The sequence below is a fragment of the Megalops cyprinoides genome, chromosome 10 (assembly GCF_013368585.1).
Source record: "Megalops cyprinoides isolate fMegCyp1 chromosome 10, fMegCyp1.pri, whole genome shotgun sequence".
NCBI lineage: Eukaryota > Metazoa > Chordata > Actinopteri > Elopiformes > Megalopidae > Megalops > Megalops cyprinoides.
In genome coordinates, this window is record NC_050592.1 from 16,175,781 (window position 1) to 16,195,463 (window position 19,683).

The following is a 19,683-nucleotide window of genomic DNA, read 5'->3' on the forward strand; positions in this document are numbered from 1 at the left end:
TGTTTCAGAGGTACAGAGGTACCACTATTAAAATACTCAGAGAAACTTCCTGAGATATATAAATTTATATATTTAGTATGAGCTGTCCATGTGTGATACAGATGCTTTTTAACAGTTTTCAGATGCACATGGTAGTGCTTTTCTATATTTGCTTTTCCTATTTTTTAAAACAAAAATGTATTCATATAGTATGTTACAAAATGCTTCTGCAATTTCTGCATGTTTTAAAGCTTAAAGCATGTTTTTCTATTTTTTTTACAGGTAGCTAGGTGTTCACTTTCACAGGATTTGAACATATCTTATGCTTTGTGCATTTCAATATGTAATTTGTGAACCCATAATTCATTCAAAAACAAAAGTCTCCAAGTTCCTCAACGCTTATAATTTAAAACTTGTGAAAATTGTCTCCACTATAAAAAGCAGAGGAAACAGTAAATCAGGAAATATAAAATGTTTTTCTGTCTTCCAATCTTCGCTCTATAATGAAGCATTCATTATGATTATTTTATAGGACTGAAGTTTTTAAAAACTACAAGAATGCATTACTCTGCATAATGAACAGATGTTGTGGCAACAAGCACATACATTATGCATAAAAAATTATTTCTATTTTGATTGTAGATGCTGATTTATTGAGACAGGGCTAGCTCACTACAGTAATGGATTTAGGATATGCTTTTGTTGTGTTATTTCCATAATTAATAATAGGAAGTGAGCACATTGTATATGCTTTGTATTTATAAGTATGGAAGCACTCTTGCAGTAATAAATAAAGTGTGGTTTCTTAAACCTAAAGCAATGCTGTGTTAATGATAGATGAGACCTAAAACTTTTAGAATAGGAGTCGGAAGGCATTTTATTTACAATTCTGAATGACTTTAGGACTATCCTTCCTGTGCTTATTTTCAAATGTGTTTCTTGTCTCTCTTCATTTTATGATGCAACTAACACAGAAAATGCAAATTATTGTGCTTTTATGTTGAAAGTGAAGGGAATATACATTTGATTTATGACTGAAAAATCTCGATAATGAAGAAATTGGGGGGAACTTGTACTGAAATCTAAAATGGTGAGTCTTTAAAAGGCAAGGGAAAGTGGTGAGTGACTGCTCTTTTGCCAGTGGTGGGTATGGAAAGAGTGCAGCACACTCTTTAGGTGTAGGTGTAGGAAGAAATGCACATTTGTAGGTATATTGCAGAGATGTGGTTGAGTTGTGAGGCAAGGTAGTTGTAGTTATGCTGGAGCATTGTGTTTGCTGGCAGTGAGGTTTTAGATATGTGAGAGTGGCATGGCTGTAGATACATGGGGAAGGCTTGGCTGTAGGTATGTCAGAGCAGCAGTACTCTTGTAAATCAAGCATTTGCATTATAAACAGAAAACCCACAAATAAGATCAAGGTGCAGTGTAGTCAAGTATCTGACTAGATGGCAAGACCTAATTCAACAAAGGTCCTTCAAAGAGGCTGTACTGTGATCTGTATTACATTCATATCTCAAACGAATCCTTCTGCCTGTGACTGACCCCAGCCACTCCCCATTCACTTGTTCAGCTAACAAACTAGCAACATAGAATAACATACAGTAACATTAACCGATCTTAGTTGAGGCTGGGACATGGCAAGAATATATACTGATAAAAGAAATGGAAAAGCCTCTCCTTTGATTGGTGAGCACTGAGTGTACTAATTCAAGAGAAGCAAAAAGGGAGCAGGTTACACCCTTGAGTGTACTCTTACACTGTTGACTCCTGAAGTGTAAAGTTGTATCCCCTCCCAATGTCCTCTCGAACTAAAAACCAACATATGCATCGATTTTGTTTTTTTTTTTTTTTAAGATGTGCCTGCGTTGGTAGTGGAGTACTCTGTTTTACTGTACTATTTAAACTAACTTGAATTTGTATTTTTCTTGTGCTACAAATGTTCACCCTCAAGTGTGTCTGGTTTTGATAGCACTTAGGTCCTTTCAATTATTATAGTCTATTATACTAATATTGAAAGACACCACTGTAGGGTGTATGGACACACATTTGCATTGAAATGAATTTTATTCCAATACTTATTCTCAGAAAAGAGCAAGGCATCTTTACCTTCCCCCATCAGGAAAGTAGAGGATTGTGTTCTTCCTGACCCCTCACCCTCGTCAGGCCAATACAAGTCACCTGTAACTTTGAATGCTCCTGAGATATTTTGGAGTGAATAGTTTTCTTTGGTACATACCCTATTATAATGAGGTTAGAAGTGTCTCGATTGGCGAGGCACTCATTTTGAGTGCAGACTGAGCCCTACAGCCTGGGTTTTGAACCGGTCAAGTCACCTGCCAACAATGACCAGATAGAAGCGGAACAAATTGCCTTCTTTCCATTGGGGATAGGTTTGGGTTGGCCAGGGTCTCCTAGTCACACTGGTTTCATGGACTATGTGATTCATTAAGTGCCTGTGAGTTTCTCAGATTGTGTCAGTGAAGTAGTGGCTATCCTTCAGTGAGCGCCCACTTCACTGTGGTATACTGCATGACTTGTAGTGCGAAAAACAGATGTTGACTGCCAGTGAGCATATCACAGTATTACGTTCATCTTGATTCAGTGCTCCTGCACAATTACAGAGATTGTTGCGATGAGACAAAGCTAATATACAATCATCAATTCCAAACAGAGTTGCATAAAGGGGGTAGAAGTATAAAAACAAAGGTTGGGAGAACTTTAAGGAAACAGGGTTGACAACAATTGTCATTTGTATTAGTTAAACCTTGTGTCAATCAGAACTAGAAGAGAGTGATCACAGTTAGTTATTCATTTGTATTCAAAGTTGCATCTAATGAGTAATATTACACATGATAGTGGTAAACGCAAGCCCCTGCCTTTTTGAAGCTTTGATCTCCCCCAGTTTGGCAGCTTTACTGCTAATGTGGTTCTGGGTATTTGGGGAAATTGCAGTTTTTGGTATGTGTAGAAGAGCAAGGCATTTTGAATTTTGCAAAATCAGAAAATTACATGGATCTGAGCCAAAGTTGAGCCAATTATGGATCCATTTTGTAAGAGTGGTATGCCACTGAAACCCATGGTTCATCATGACTAGGAGTTTGATACTTGAAAGAGGGAGAGAAAAGGAAAAGAAATCCTGATTTCTCATAACAGCATTATTTCTTGGGTGAATATCATTTCATGATAATTTTGTTTCATGAACGGTAGGTATGCAGCGGTAGGGTGGGTTGAACAACAGGAGAGGCATTGGAGTACCTAAAAATGGAGAGAGCCAGTTATGAATTATCTTAAATGGTCAAGAAGGAGGCTCAACTCTAAACTATGTGAGAAGAGGAGGCAGATTTGGGAGAGAGGAAAAAGTGGGAAACGGTTTCAGCTGGGATTTGGTGTGCTGTAGGTGTTCATTAAGGACAGGGAAGATGACAAGAAGGAAGGATGGCAATAATTTCAGTTACGATCTGAAAAGTGTTTGGTCCTCCGTATTTTTTGCTATTCACCATACGTTTGCTTTCTTGGACCATTGGATAGAGGGCAGCTGGAGGATGGAGGATATAGTAGTATCAAGACTGGTGGACATTAGAGTTGGCAGCACAGTCACCAGTGAAGATTGTACCTTCCCATTCACAGCAAGTTGGGGAAAATGGTGCAGACAGAAAGAAAGTGTGGGGAAATGGAGTGTACTTATTGACAAACTTAAACCTCCAGATTACTTCTCCCACCTTCGCTGCCAAGCGTCTGGTGCATGTCTAGTGCATCCCTCTATTACTTAGAAATGTACCACTCTCCCTGGATCTCCAGCTGTGTAATTGATCATAATGTGCCCTCAGTGCAAACGCTGTGTGTATTGAAAAACACTGACAATTCAGTTAAGATGAATTTATTTAAAAGATAAAGTCCGCATGCAGTCATGGATTCAACCAAATGCCCTGTAAAGGGGAGCGGGGTTTGGCTGCCTGCAGTAGAATTAATGATTTCAAGACAGAGTTTTGGTAAATAATTGATTGTGGCCCCGAGGATGCTGAGGAGTAGAGTAAAAGACTAATTAATCATTTGTGGTGATGCTGGTTGTCACTTCTAATCATCGCTGGTTCTGTGATAAACTGCAGCACCTGCTGCCAAACGCACTCCCAGTGTTTTCCCTCTGAGCCACAAAGGCCAGCTTTCCTTAAAATATCTTGCCCTCTCTCTCTCTTTCTCTCTCTCTTGCTCCTATTCTTGGTCTTTCCCTCATGCCTGCCCAGCCCCCCATACACAGTAGGGGGGGCTCCTTTTTCCTAAAATTCCCATACTTAGTCCCACCAGGGGGCGACTGACACAAGCAACATATTCAATTTTATGTTTAATGGTTTTCCCCTGCATGTCTAAACTTTAATATTCCACATGGTCCATAGGAAAAAGTGAATCCAGGGTCCTCCTCCTTGTGCTGGCAGAGTTGCCAACTGTTTCCCCAAAAGATGGCTGTATACATATGGTTTTGGTGATCCTTCAGTAGCTCCCATCATGACAGCTCACCATAGCTATAACTAGTCAGAGTTGTGTTAAATGTGTTGGTGTGGGAGATAGTGGGATGTACTGCTTAAGTGGGCATGTGGCCAGTGAGTATTCATGGCCAGGTATAGCAGTCAGTCTGTTTGTGGAACAGCATCCTTAACCATTCATAATGGAAGCCCTGTGTAGAACAGCCAGTCAGCGTGTCTGAAACCTATCCTCTTGTACTCATGACAATGGCAGGCATACAGGAGTCATGTGACAGAGAACAGATGATCTCAAGTTGAAGGTATCCAAGCCTGCACAGGTGGGCACAGTTATCCAGTTAACGCATAGTTATCTGTACATATTTATTTTTTATTCTTTACGTTTTGGTTATATTGCCCTGGATGTAGTTACATTTTCACTTACTTATAGGAATAAATCAATAACAATTTATTAATAAGAAATACAGTTTACACTTGAAGCAGTTTTGTCTGATTCTGTGAACCTCCAAAATGTTATTGGTTTCTGCCTCCCTCATTTTTTACTCCCTTGTCCTAACCTAATGACTAATATTATATCTATAAAAACCACCTTTGATTACTTTCAATTAAGGGAGAAAAGGTTGTGGTCATTTATTCCTGGAACTCTTTTAACCAACATATAGCTAAGTGCAGAAGAGGTCCCAACAATTGGCTACTAGTGTTTTGTAAATGTCAGTCAATTTCTGTAATATACAACCTGCTTAAATGCGTTAGAGAAGTAAATCTGCCTCTTGAATATGGCAAGATTTTTTTTACCTACCTGCCTGAAACCAAATATCTCAAATTTCTTGGACCTCCTACATCATACATTTCTAAATTTGCATTGCAACCAATCCTTTTCAGTCTCAACAGAATATTAAGATTTAACAAAAAAGTTTCATTTCATTGTGGGCTAGCAAATCAGTGGTTTCACGTGTGACCTATTGCTATTAACCTATCGTTAATATGAATAATAATTATAATTCTAACTTCTATTGTCTTCTAGAGATTGAGTTTCAGAAGTGGCTGGACCACACTGGTCATGTTTTTCCCAGCAGTATTTTTTGCCTGGTTTGAAATGCAGTTTCCTTCACTCTATAATGTAATTATATTTTCTGCTGTCCGCTCCAGTCATAATTATCTCTGAAATATATTTCAGTTTCAGATCATTTTTCTTTTTTTTTTTATTTGATTGCTCCATATTTCTTACTGCAATATGATCACTGAACCTATAGAAATATTTTCCCTGTGATATTTAGGAGATTAAACTTACTTTTGTTTTTCTATCAAATACAGCTATTTGGGGGCATTGCTTTATGCTGAATTTCAAACTGTGTTCATGTTATTTTTCACAGTTATTGAGTGATTTTATACTGTTTATCAGTGTATAATTTCTACTCTTTTTCATTCAATTTCACACTGTATTTGTTTTACATTGCTTTTCTGTAAGGTGCTACACGAAAGTTTGTTTAAGCATGCTGCATTAAATATTGTTGACTGATGAAAAATATTTAGATAAGCTAAATACTTAGATTGCTAAACTGAATGTATTCCTTCTGTTTTCCTGCTGTAGTGTTACCTTTGACTTTGGCTGTAACAATGTAAAGACAGAATGTAAAATGTGCTTTAATTACAATGATGTAACATTAGAAGCAGGTGTAGTTTCCCATTTTTTAAGTTAATGGGGTATTGTGGGTGTGCCTGAGAAATGGATTCTTTAGTGAGTTTCTGGATCTGGATGTGTCATGTAGCTCCATGCTGTTCTGAGTTGTTGGGCCCAGAATCAGTGGCCAGTGTTTTTACAGCCCACATTGCTGGCTTGTGGATGGGATGTGTGGGGGATGTTTCCAGGAAAGCCCTAGGCTGTTCCACTGTTATAGGCCTAAGCAGGAGTGCTCCTCCGCACTTGTCTGTAGGGATACAGGAGTGGGGTGTCTCGGGAAACAAGCCAACGCACCAAACCTGATCAAGATGCAAGAATAGCTGTTTTACCTGCCAGGGGGAAGGGTATGATTTTCAATAGTTTTAAAAATCAGTCCAAGCAATATTCTCTGGAATTATTGTCATGAGATGATTTTTTTTTTTCGTTACCAAGTAAAAAATGGACTGTGTACCCTGGTGCTTATTTGTTTTCTTTTTTTAGCCATCAAAAAGATGCTGTAGATGCAGCATCTTTGATATTAATTAACATTGTGTGCCAGCCTTTCCTCTCTATTGAAATTAAATTGTTCAATCTTACTTAATAAATGTTTTGCAAATGAATTCCAAGGACCAGCACATTTGCCAAGAACAAAAAACAGCTTTAAGGTGACTGTTTACAATCTCTTGAAAAGGGTTGACTTTGTTCATGTTTTGATGTGACTATAGATTTATGGCATGATTAATTTGATCTTACATCACAGACATCTAGCTCCCGATCCACTGTAATTGTAATACTAGAAACCATTCTGAAAATTATGTTGCTAACTCAAATATTTTAAGTGTATTACACCATGACTAAAATCACCTTGTTAAAGTGCAGAATCATGGGCCTTGATAAGTTTGAAGGACGGTAGTGAAAATAACATTTCAATTGATTTGTGTCTTCATCATATAGTACCTTTACATCTTATCCATTTTGGTGCTTACTCCTGTGAATCAAGATGTACACTGTACTCTTTTTTTATTTTCATTTTGGTCCAAGTGGCTGTGCTGCATAAAACACTAATTTGCCTGGGGTTTGCTAAAGAGTGAGGAACGGCAGAAAGCTTTAAGTTCCACGAACCTCAAGCACCTCCAATGGTTTTCCCCTCAAAAGTTATCCTCCTTAATGTTGCTTACCATTTTCTCACTTCCCATCACCCTGTTTGTCTATTCCAGTCTTCCTGTTTGCCCTCAGTCCCACTTGATGAACTATATCTTCTGATCAAGAAATGGCAGAACCACCCCATACCTCAACTTTCTATTGATAGAAAAGCCAAAAGGACTTTCATTCACACTTAAAATACAGGCTATGGGCAAATCCTTGGTGACTTTGAGTAGAGGACCACCTAATAATGTGCTGGAAAACTCTAACCTTGTTGCATTTCTTGTTTCCTTTTATAAACACTATCACATGGATATGCATTCATTCAGTCATACTCCTCAGTTCCCCGAAAATGCACCCGAGCAGATATTTATTTGTAGAAGTTTTTAATTGCACTTTTTGCCTGGTAGTTAAATAGAAAAAAAAATCCTCTGAACTAAGCTCCCTAGACTTCACGCCTCCCATACAGCCGCTGTATGTAAATCAATATTTCCCTGTGTTTCCCATTATCACCTACACACTTCTTATATGCCATATACATATTTAGTGTATACAGACTTCTGTCATGTCAATGCAGACACGAGCAGTGACAGATGCTGCTTCGCAGATCATGAGAACATACCAACAATGATGGTCTGTTGCCAGACAAGTGTGGCACCAGGAGTTTGACTAATGTCCCTGCCAGCACCTTCAAGAATGGGTGAGCTTGTCCTCAGTCTGTGAAATTACAGAAATTGCAGCAGTTTGCTCCCACAAAAATAAATAATTAAAATAGAAATGATAACCTACAACTGTAAGGTGATAACTTGTAGATGATGATTCTCTTGGCTAGGGACTACAGTGACTTTTAGTTTCTTGTCTAAAATGTCATGGTTGATGACTGCTAGCAGCTTGTGCTGCTGGAGAGAACATGCTCCTGTAGTATTGTTGTCCAGGTTAACTCTACATCTGCCAGTTGTATAGGCCTCTCTGTCTCATGTTCTGTGAATCATTCTTCACTAGAATGCCACAGATAAATATCATAAAGTGACCATTAGGACAGTTAGAATGTGGTGTAAAATGATTTATGTGAGAGGTTTACTGGAGATTACTTACAATTCTGCCCTTTAAAATTTTATTTGATTTTTCATTTATTGTCATACTTTAATACCCAGCTGTCTTAGATAGCATACATGCTGAATTTGTGATGTCTGTATTGTAATTGTAGTGTTATGGATGAAAAACATTTTTATAGCATTGCTTCGTGTTATGAGTAAATATCACTATGACAGACTCACTATTCATGCATATGAATAATTTTGTGCTTACAGTGTGTGTACAATCAGTCTTTACATTTCGAAATTCATCAGTTTCTTCTTAGTTGAGATTTCTGCTTATCTCAATGAATCTTATTTCTTCAGACCACTTTTACTGCATACACAAGTACATATGTAAGGAAGACTGCGGGGAAAGTGAAGTAAAACTTGAAGTGCCAACATTTTGGTCAAGCAACTATCATCAGTGCTGCATAGTTTGATTCTGAAACCCTGGCTGACCACACTGCTGGTCAACTCACAGACACCACAAAAGGTTGCGCACAGCCACATATTTGCACTTGCCTGGTGGATGTGCTTGGACACGGCAGATGTCATGCTGTTGCACAGAGTAGAGAAGGTGTGCATGGTCATGTTGGTCTACTGTGTCCTTCACAATATGGCTGTGAAGCGTGGTATTCATTCGCCACCTGATGAACAGAAATAACAGGACCCATGCCAAAATCACTTAAGAGAACAGGGCTGCATTTCCAATTCAACAACAGTTGTGATTCATCATCATATCAACAAGGGTAAGAACAAGATGAATATTCCCTTTCTTTTCAGAACTTAACTCTCCTGGAAGGGTACTGCCTATATACTGCAATCCAGTACATGATGGTACAACACCTATTGATCCATGACTGGTATAACTTGCCTTCCTGTAATTTAAACAAGAAAAAGGTGATGGGTTTGAAATGAAACATTTTCTTAAGTACATCTACCACCAGCCAAATGATACAAAAAGTTTTTTTTTTGTTTGTTTTAGTGATATGGTTACTTTGTGTCTTGACAGTTTCCAGTAGTTTACGCATATTAAGGTGCAAAGTGGAGAGAATAAAAAGCGAAGACGGAGAAAGACCTCTGGGACTCTACAGCATCGCACAGCACGAGTCAGACTTCTGCATTTCACATTTTAGAAAGAAAACGATTCAAATGTTAATTAACAGTTACAGTACTTAAAGAAATCGACCTCCAGCGCATTCGCCACCTGTGCCTGAATGAGGCGAAACGGCCCTCGAAGCTGAGAAGTGTTGAGCAAACAGGCCTCGGCACAAGGTGCAATCATCACGCCAAGAACCTGGCTCCAATTCGGAAAAATCCACGTCGCGGCTGTGCATGGAATCTTATTAGGTAATGACAGAGTAGGAGGTAATCAAGTTTGGATTGTTGTTATTCAGATAGAGGACAAAAGGAGGCACTGGAATTAAGTAGCTGAGTGAAAAAGAAAAAAAAGACATAAAAAACCTTGAAAGCCTGAGATAACCATAACCATATGGTGATGGATCGTATAGCTGTCTTAATTTCTTTTATTTTCACTTGCTTTGAATTATTTTCTTTAAACCTGTTACGTGATGAAAGAGAGTAAGACGTGGATTGTGTTCTATCTGAAATGATTAAGTCAAAGCTTGTAATCATGGCTTTTTAAAAACAGGTCTAGCATCACCCCCCTCCCCCCATTCCGATGAACATACAAATTACACTGATTAACACTGTTGAGCATTCTCCTGTATTTTCACTTTATTTCAATACAACAGATTGGATATTGTAGCGATGTGAAAATATGTCTCTGGGTGTAAAAATGTCTTTTTTAATGCAGTGCAACAACACGTTGGCATTGTTAACATTCTGAGATGTGTCAGAAATGTCCATGTTTGTCACAAATTAAAACGAAAATGATGAGGTAAAAAACAACTGGGTGTTAATATTACACAGCTCTACATTGCCCCCCTCCCCCAACCGTTGATCAGAAATCAACCAATAGCGGCACTACCAAAGAAGCATGTACTGCTTATGGCCACAACCTCTGTTTGTTCAGTACATTGAAATTATTTTTGAAATGCTTTGATTCTAGCACACCTTGTACACCTTGCCAATGTGCACTAAATATATATGTTTCCTGGTTGATGAAAAACTTCTATAACACACATAATGTCAGAATTTAACATGACATGCCTAAAATCATATATTTAAGTACAAAATTATTTACAATTACTTGATATCAAATGCCTGTGTTGTCCTGCCCTACAATTAGGTGGCCTAATCACTGTGTAAAGCCCTGGTGCCTCTTCTCATATGCCACATTTATGTACTAGGCTTTAGTCATGAAACTGAAAATTGAAATAAAGATTGTAAAATTTTTTGACCCAAGACACCAAAGTGCAATGTGATTCTGCAACCTGAAAACACATGGTAGGCCATAGTATGTGTGATGTTATTTTACCTTTTTATTGAGTACTCCTGCTTATATGGAAAACCAAATATTTCTGATCTTTATTACATTAGTTTTGCTTGGCTGATTCAGAAATGCATACAGCATCCTCTCAGTGGTTGTCTTTGTCTGTTTTATGCACCGAAATTGTCATCAGAAGCAGCCTCAAAATAATCACACTGTAGATTATACAGTATGTTTAAAGGAGCATTGCATTGGCTGGCCCATATGTTTGAGGCTTGGTTTCACGGTATTTGATGGTATTTATCAAAGGATGACAGAGTTCTGTCAGAAGTTTAGACCTTGATATACTTTCAGGTCAGAGTGAGAGAGAAATAGAAGCATATGGAGTATCTTGGCATAAACAGTCCAGGTACAAGATACTTGAGTAGGTGAGGCCTCATGCCTAAGTCCTCTCCTAAGGCAGACAAGAAGCATTACAGGTGATCCATTTGAGGTATCGAGTTGGTGTGAAGATGAAATGTGTGCCTGAATCATGTGGTTGTGGTTGACTCGCCAGGGGACATCAATGTGTTTGTCACCCACATTAGTGCAAGCAGCAACTCACTGCAGGTGCCATTAAATATTAAGCACTTAACCTCATTTCCCTAAATGACCAGAGCCCTATAAACAAACACGCTGGTTGTCTGCTGGAGTTGTGTGAAGCCTGAATACTATGTACAGATAGAAATGTCTGCCTTCTGGTAAGTCGAGTGAGAACTCCACAGCAGATCAAAGCACTATTGCACTTGTTTGTTCCCATTTGAGATTCTATGTTTGTTTTTACTCATTCTTCTCTCTTCTCGTGAATGTCTCTTGTGTATTCTTTGTATGTTTACTTTTAAAGACAAATCTCATTCATAAAAGCGCCTGAAAACGTTTTGTGTTGAACATGTTTAAATATTTGAGATGTACAGTACATCCCCCTCACAGTCCCATGTGCTACCTTTTCTGGTCTAAGGAAATAAAGGCTATGACTCCTTCTAACATTATACTCTAAGGAATTTCAGGTACCACACCTCTCATTTAGAAGTTCACTAATGTGTCAGTTTCAGAAAATGAAATCTCATTCTCAGTAAAGTGAAGAGAGGTTAAAAGGTACAAGCCAAATTTGCATGATAAATTGCATTTGCAAGCAAAATGAAAAACCCAAAGCTAACAACAGGTTCCATCTGTATGAATGTTCTGGAAGAATTGTCATGCACATCCTTTAACATCTTCTCTTCAGACCTATTTTTGTTGGGTTCAGGTCATCATGTCCATGGACAGTATTGCTTATTGGGATAGGTCTGACTGACTGCAGTGAGACCCATCTCTTCACAGCACTGTTAAATTATGCAAGGCCTGAGGAACAAAATATATAGAAACAAAATGCTGGGGGTGTGTCATTGCAAACCTTTTATGCACAGTGACCAGAGGCATAGTGCTGTAAACTCTGTACAACGCGTTGTAGGATGTCTTCCAGGCTCCACAATGAACATGTCAACCGTTCACATCTGATGCCGCTTTGGAGAATGAGCTGCCAGTCGTTTGGGGAGACAAGAGGAACAACAGTGGCGCAACGGCGTGCCCACTCCCTGACACCTCCCTAATCTGATAACGGATGGGGACAGGTTGTGTTCCCTGTACCTGGCAAGTGCCTCCCAACTTGTGCACACGGATTTATTGGGATAAGGCCCTTCTTGGCAAACTCCCGCATCCTCCTGAGAATAGTTAAAGGGTGATTAATCATTGTTTCCGAGCGGAATGTGTGGGGAAGAATGGAAAAGCGGCGTTTCACACCTCTGAAGCAATTAATCCCTGTGATCTCCGCCAGGTTTGTCTTGTAGATAAGTCAGGGTACAAAACTGTTCCTAATTTATCAACCCGCTCATGCCATCCAGCATAAAACACACAATTTATTTCATATCATTTATAGTCAAATTTTAAAAGAGTGACTTTGCCACATCTAAGTGTGTCCTATATTGGCTTCATGTAAACTAAGTACCTGAGATTACAATGGGAATCCAGTTTTATTGTGCACATCTGGTCGAGTCACAATACATTTTCTCATCTGCTGGCTGGATTTTTTAGTGAATGTGGCATAAATCATTTTGCTAATCAGAAACATAAGTGACGTGAAGCCATCTTCCCCTCTCTGAACAAAGGAAAAACATATGGCTTCAAAAGGAGCCGGCTCTTTTTATTTCCAAGGTATATAACCTGAGCATAAACCAACAATATTAGTTTGATTTGCATTTTTGTTTCAAAAAATATTTTTTGCCATGTAACATTTGACTAATAGATAGAGCATCATCAATGAGAAGAGAAAATTGGGCATCCTATTGCTGTGACTGTTTCATCCACAGCATGAGCTCATTCTTGTCAAATAGGCTTCGCTTCATTGTCATACAGTTGTTTCCAAATTATTCTTCAAACGATAGATACAATCGCCACAAATGTATTTTATTCATGTGTATATGAACTTTCATATTAGTCATTTTGGCCTTCAATATTCAACAAAGAACAACCTGAAGCTAACAAGCCAATATGACTTAATGTATTTCTTGAATATTGGCATAAACATTCTAGACCTCTGTTCATGGGGTTTAAATCATATTTGCCTCCTAAAATGGGGCGAAGGTAGACACATGCCAATAATAGTAAAATTCTGCTACTTTAATTGCATCATTAGGTTCTCAATATTAGCTGCCTCGCCTGCCAATATCAATATTCCTATAGCATGTGGGGAATACAGATGACCTGCGATCTGTGTGGGTACTCCATGAGTGCCTTCATGCCTGGCTCGCCCTGGCTACCTGCTGTGAAGGGAATGGGAGGTAGGTTGGAGCACGGCTCGTCTTCCTAATGTCCCTCAGTATTCCCGTAATTACCACCGGATCCTGTTTAGATTATGACGGCAGATCTGAATCAGTAGCTGCAGCACGTAGGATCTGATGGGTCTAAGGGGAAAAATCAGGCTAGTTGTGAAAACTGATATGTGTGAGTCTGTGTGTGTGTGTGTGTATATGAAACCGAGGAAGAGAGAGAGAATGTAACCCTATGTGTATTTTGTGAGAAAGAAAGAGAAAGAGGGGAACAGACCAGATATATAGCTTTACATCAAATAACTAGAGAAAATAAGTTCACTTAACCCAATGAGAAGGCTGTGTTGAGGATGCTTGAGCATAGTGTAATTGGTGTGCCAAAGTCGTCATGTCAGACAACTTGCTGGGTCATGGTTTAGTTCATTTCTCATTGCTCAGTTCTGCCTCTTATTAGTGCTATTATCTCTTTATCTTTACCTGTTTTTCTGACTGATACTGTACACTTATCCAGAGTTATTTATGGAATACTAAGAGTACACATTAACAGTATATATTCAATGTATATTCAATATTAACATGTATTCAAGTTTCACTTTGCTAAGCTCAGTCAAATGGATCATACTAAACGAAATAATCTACTTGTAATGCTAAGCATTAGTAGATTACAGTGTAATGTGCAAATACAATTTTCTAACTGAACAATAAACAGGATAATTTACAAAAAATGAAGCAATACCCAAAAGCTAAAAAGAGCTAAAAGGTTGTCAAGATCCAGATTGGAAGAAGGAAACACTGACCTTAGATGGTGATGGGGACATTGAGTGACTGTTGCAGTTATGATAGTGTTGGGTGTTTCATTCTAGTTGTTTACCAGACAAAGCACACCAAAGCAACATTGAGTATTAATCACATAATAAATACTCTGATGCATTACATGTCAGGATGCCTCCGTTTAGAAATCCTATCATTCAGCAAACCACAAATGCATTTACTACATTTTGTATTAAATCTTAACGTGTTAACTTTTACCTAAATCTGCTGTCACTGTTACTGCCCAGATACAAATACCAGTCATATAATTAGCTCTGTTACTGCACAAGTAAATATTTGAAAATGATACTGTAGTGGCTCAAAATAACTGAGCACAATATACAAAAAACGTGAAAGGATCTTCACTCTTAAAAAAAAAATAAAACTTTTAGGAGTCCCAAATTAAAAAAATGACCTAGAATACTGAAAACCCTCAAGACCTCTGCCTCATTTTTTATAAAACAGTCCTGGCTAAATAATGTATACTGTAGTTTTTTTTTTTTTTCCTTTTTTCCCAACTTTAGGCCTTTGTTAGCATTTCAAAAATTGACCAACTGCATAATTATCATGCAGTAACATACATCCACAACTAAAGGACTAGGTATGAATTGCCATGAGCTCCAGTGCTGAAGTCGTACTCCTGTTGATGATGCCTTTGGCATATCTTCTGCTCCAAGTATCTGCAATAACCCCATGGGAAAAAGTAAAGGAGTCTCAGAACGACTGAACTATTCTCTTCATAAGTGTCTTTTATCAATTAAAAATACAAACTTTGTCTTTCCCCAAATATGTAAATATGCTGTGTATACATGGATGCAATATCATTGTTTAAAAAATTATCTGAAAACAAGGCTTGATTCTCTCCCTACAGCAAGCCCTAGTACTTTGCATGTTTACTTATTTCTTAGAAAGGAAGAATGCTCAGCACTGACTTAGAGACAGAGAAAATACTTTCTTCACTACTTTCCACTTTACATTTGATTTAGTCCTTGGTAACTATGGTTATGTTTCCCCTTTTCTTAAAATACTTGGATAGCTAGCAAGCCAGAATTTTATTCAATATTAAATCAAATGTTTATTAAAAAGTGATTGAACAGGCTGTTTAACTAAGCATATTTTACTTCAACATGACATTTTATCATTTTAGCACTGCATATGTTGCTAGCTAGTAATTACAGAAAACATTTTTCTTTAACAATATAATCCTAAAATTGACTATTTTTCCTAAAGCTACCACAGCTACCTCAAGCTACCACAGCAAATAACAACACTGGCTACAGGGGGGAAAAAGTATGTTTTCCTTTTTGTGCCTGCCATCAAAAGAAACAAAATCATGTTTTCCACCATACTCCTTTACTATAAAATCTAGCAGAGTCCATGGATAGCAAGGATGGATTTGCTCTTAAGTTAGATTTATGTGCTTCTTATCATATTGCTCATACAGATGGAGCAGTAGTCTGTCCTGCAAGGATTCCATGTTGAAAGATATGCAGCGCAGAAAATCCATCAAAAGGAAGGAAACAGTTTATGCACATAATCATATAGTAGTTCAACTGTCCATACACGCATGATATATTCTCAAATTGTTGTCTGTGTTATAAGTGTGGAATTGAAGTACAGCGGTAGCCTGATGTTACTTGATGTGTCATTTGAGGAACCAGGTATAGTTCTTGCTTCACATGTATTTTTTCTGCATTAATATGCCATATTCATCCCTGGCATAACAGCACATGGTTTACAAAGGCAAAATAACAGGAACATATAGACATTGTGACAGGGTAGCATCTTGTTTTGTTAGTATAAAATGCTTGAAAGATAAGGAGGTGAGGTTAGCATTTTTACAAATATACTGTATTTATGGAATAAACCTTTCTTACACATAATTGCATCCACATTCTAAAATCTAAATATAAAAAGAATACGTTTAGGGAGAGATAATACAGGACCTTCCACTGTGCACAGAATAAGCTGCAAGATCCTGTCCTACCCTCTCATATTATCATAAACTTATTTTATGTATAAAAGCTTCAACATTTTGAACACTGAATTATGCAGTATTTCTTTAACACCATACATATATTCACATTGAAGGCCACGTTACGTTTTGGGAGTTGGGGTGGGGGGGTCATAGCAAATCAAGTAAATGTTAGCAAATGTTTACATAAAATTCATTATACAGCATAGAGCAAATTGTATGGTTTTGTTCTTTTCAACAGCTAAATCAGTCCTTACATAATACAGAATAACAGCTTCACTGTTCCATTGTTTGAGCATAATTTGATTTCCAATTCTCCAGAATGAACTTTTTCTGTATCAAAAATGAGATCATTATAATTCAACCTGTAGGATACTTGAATTACGATTTATGTCTTGGAAGAGGCTGTTAGAAGGGGGAAAGTTGGTTTCTCTTCTCTCTTTCTCTTTCCTCCTTATTTCTCATATTGTCAAATACTCCCAAAATGGATGTACAGTATGAATGAATCTTCGTGATGAATACATTTCAAGCATATGTCTGATGTACTGTTGTAACATTTTGTTAACCCGATTTTGGGGTTAACAGATTTAATGCTAAAGACTAAAATAAATGGGAAACATAAAGCCTTGTTTCAGAAATACATTGGAAAGAACAGTGCTTGTGTAGTTTTCAACCATCGGACCCAGAATGGCTTGTAAAATCAGTTCATTTCAAAATCCTATTCCAGTCCCCTAGTTTGTGGGGATATTAAGAACACAGTTTAGCCTCTATTATGAATACACTCTTGCTGTAAGGCTTTGTGCAACACAGAAATGAGGAAATGCTAACATCAAAACTAAGGTCACATACTTTGAAATCTAAGTGTAAAAAATGTCTTTATTACATTGGAGTAACTGTAAGGTAGTATGAGAGACCACAGAGGTGACGTCTACCTTCCAGTGTTTTCCATGGCTCCGTCTGGCCATGACAGAGTCTTGGCAAAAACTGCCTTAGCTACCAAGTTAATTTAATTTGCAGCTCTTTGAGTTTGCACTTGAATCATTGCAACCCTGTTAGTAAGTGTGCCACACACACATGGATTCTCCTTTCTCTACCGCTGAGTGCAATAGCACCCCTGCAAATGATCTGTTATGTAGCGTATGTGCTGCATCGCTAAGGAGTAACATGTCATTGATGGTCATTATTCCATGTTGTGGCTGACTTGGAAGTCATGCAGGTGAAACTTACGTAGAATGCAAGGTGTAATGAGAATTTAGTGAGTAGTGATGCAGACGCAATGGCTTTCATTGCATGTGGACATCATTTGGACATGTGGGAAATTTTGAAGGTTCTACTGTGTATGGTTTCAACAGTTTGATGTATTTATTTATATGTATGTAATTTAAGCATATTTTAAAAAACAAATTTGTTTTCTAGGTTCATGGTTTATGTTTTATAAATAGATACATGTTTTATAAATTAACATGTATCTATTCATTCTATATATACACAGTAACCATACAGTGCATGATATATTTGAATATTCTTGTGACAATTGAAACAAAATGTGATTTTAAAATTTTACTGTGCTATCACATATTAGTGCAGTACTGTTATGTAGGTTTTTTTCACATTTTTTGTTCAGTTAGAAATGAACTGAGGGCTGACATTTTTCCCTGTAAACAGTTAACTCCCATCATCTGTAATCTAAAAAGATCAGAGACAGATAAGTGCGCAAAGGGACTGTGCGACACTCTTAATGGTTTCTGTGTACATATGGTAAGGTACCGCTACTTAACAATTAGTAACTGCTTTGATGAAACTAAATTGCATTTTTAAGATCCCATCAGGAAGTCACTTCACATATCTGTATTAATGCATTCAGGGCTAGAGAAGGAAAGATAATTTCCCAGCTTAAATATTTAATTCAAGCTTAAAATTTAGTCCGTAATTAGAGCTCCCCAATGAGGAGAGCACAGAGTTTGTCCATTTTAATTAGATTGTTGTTTACCTATTAATTATATATCATATCTTGTCATATAGTTTTGATGTTAACAGATGGCACTGGGAGATACCAAGGGTTAGAACAGAATAAGATTCCACATGATTTATTAAGCTGTGCTTTATTAGTGAGATTCCTGCACTAATCACATTACTATGCAGAAACTCAACTTCCTCAGATTAAGACAATTTCCTTGCATATTGTTTGGCTCTGTAACGGGTAGGGGGTGTTTGGGGGGCAGGGGGTGGGGGGTGTTGTATGGTGGGGGGGGGGGGAGGGGGGGGGCTTTGGGTACACAGGTAACATCTGCCTCATTGCTCAAAAAAGAGTATTTTACATTATTTTTCTTTCCTTCCTTTGGAAGAACTGAAAAGTATAAGATTGCTTGTGCAATACAAGTGCAAGATTACTTTGCAATGACTTCCAGTGAGCCTTTTAGTAATTGTAGAGTGTTTTGTATTTTAGTTAATATACTTTAATATGTATACTAATGAATTCACTTAATATGAATTCAATAGTTATTGTCACATCACCAGATTTGTATTTCTGACAATTCCATACTGCTGTATGAGGAGAAGCATATTTTTGTGTATTTTTATGAGGTATGTTTCTTGGACAATTGTGCTTGTTTGTTTTCCCCAAAAGATTGATCATTTCCACAGTGTTCCTCCTTCATATATTAGGAACAACAATCAAAGCCATGCTTTTATTTCAGGGTTGTCGTTAGACCTCTTTTACAAGTAAACTGTTTGCATCTCAGTTGTGAATTAATTTCTTTAGGTCTTAAAACAGTTTACAATCAAGAACAGCAGAAAGGTAATCCACATTCTAGAAAAGTATCCACATTCTCAAAAATGACAATTTTAGGACAGTTTTACAACATGGCATGACAGACACAGAAAATGGAACAGCTTCACTGTTTTACTTGGTGTTTTTCATTGTTTTAACTTGGTGTTTTTTCACAGTCTGTACATGTGCTTGTTCTTTTGAAAAGGTTTTGTTTGGCTATGTATATACATAATAACGGCATCATCCACTTCAGTTTTTCAGTTTTTGCTACTTCATTTACTTTGGTATTTTTGTTAATCAGTAGTGTCCCCCCCAAATACAGATTATGATTATGTTTTATTTGTAACCCATTCAATGCCGCATGTTCCTCAGGAAACCCGCAAGTTATTTGGGGACATGCCTCTGCCTGGAGCCTATGTTTTGTGTCCTGTTTTGTTCTGGGCTGCATGTCTGCGTGATTGTTACTGTTGGGCCTCCTGACGATTGACCGTGATTGATGGATGTGATCCAGGACATCTCGATCAACAGCTGTTGATAGCTCCAAAATCGAGAGGTGCATC